The following is a 1,455-nucleotide window of genomic DNA, read 5'->3' on the forward strand; positions in this document are numbered from 1 at the left end:
TAGTAAACAGCAAATGAAATTCAATTATGCAGAAGAAGTAAACAAGAGATCTCAAGGTGAGATTGAAACAGAAGTTCTTCAATTCTTCACCCAAGATCCAAAGCAAGAAAATAAAAGAGTGCTCAAGCAAGAACCAAGAAGAAGAGAGATCAATTCTCCTTCCAAGTTCTCAGAAATTACCAACTCAAAACCCAAAAGTTCAGAATTAAAATGAAAGCTCAAAAAGGAAAATTCAAAGTAGAATCTAAAAGTGTCAAAAAAAGGTCCTAATTACATCAAACTAACTCCTATTTATACACTTTCTATTCTTGGATTTTGGAATTTGGATGGGCTTTTGATTTGGCGAAGAAATGAATTAAATTGGATTTTTAATCCAATTCCTAGCCCAAATTGCACCTCCAGGGGAAAGCTCAGTTGGAAAATCCAACTTAGCTTTCAAGCATGCTCCATCCGTGTCAAATTGGTGCACCCAGCCTTGTTTGGGTGTGAGTTGTATTAGAGCTAAGTTGGAAAATCCAACTTAGCTCTAGACCGTGTCATGATGTGCAAGGCTTCCTTCTTGGTGCGCCAAAATATGTTGCTGGGCCGTGTCATGATGCCTTGGTGTGCTAGGAGTGTGCGCCAAAGTGTGGAGGCTTGGGGGAGAGGCAATGCTCAGTTGGAATTTCCAACTTAGCTTTCCTTGTAGCGCCTTTGCTTGAGACTTCAAGGTCCCAAGTTCAACACTTGGTGGAGGAAGCCTTGGAGCTAATTTCCTTGGTTGAGTGGGTGTTCCTCCCTTGTGTTTCCAAGAGTTCCCAAGTTCGAAACTTGGAGGAAGCATTTAAGCTATTTTTTCTTGATTTTCCTTGCAAGCTTGATGGTACTCCTTCCTTATGTTTCAAACAATACCCAAGTTCAAGTCCTGGAGGAAGCATTCTAGCTATTTATTCTCAAATTCCCTTGCAAGGAGTAGCGTGTGGTTCCAAGTTCGAACCATGGAGGATGCATTTTGGCCATTTCTTCTTGAATTTCCTTGCAAGGTGAGTTCCTTGCTTCTCCTTGGTCCTTGGTTCGAATCTTGTTGGCTTCACCCCTTGGAATTTTCTTCTTGAATTAATATGGAGAAGTCCCGATAAAGTTAACTTAGTTAACTTAGCTTTGCACCATTTTCTTGCTTTCTTTGGTGCTCAGTTAACTATTTTAACTTAGCCTTGTAGCTTCCTTCTCCTTCCATTCCTTATGAAGCTCAGTTTGCTTTCTTAACTTAGCTTCACTTTCTTCCTCAATGTGGTCATACTTTTCCTTCCCTTTGCCACGCTTTCTCTTTCCTTTGGACACGCTTCTTGCTTCCTTGGGCACATTTCTTATGCCACGTTTTTCTTCTTTTCTTCTTTCTTCACCTACAAGTAATCAAAACAACCAATCAAAGTATCACAAAATTCACAAGGTTTATAAATCAATTAATTATCAATT

The sequence above is a fragment of the Arachis ipaensis genome, chromosome B10 (genome assembly GCF_000816755.2).
Source record: "Arachis ipaensis cultivar K30076 chromosome B10, Araip1.1, whole genome shotgun sequence".
Taxonomy (NCBI): domain Eukaryota; kingdom Viridiplantae; phylum Streptophyta; class Magnoliopsida; order Fabales; family Fabaceae; genus Arachis; species Arachis ipaensis.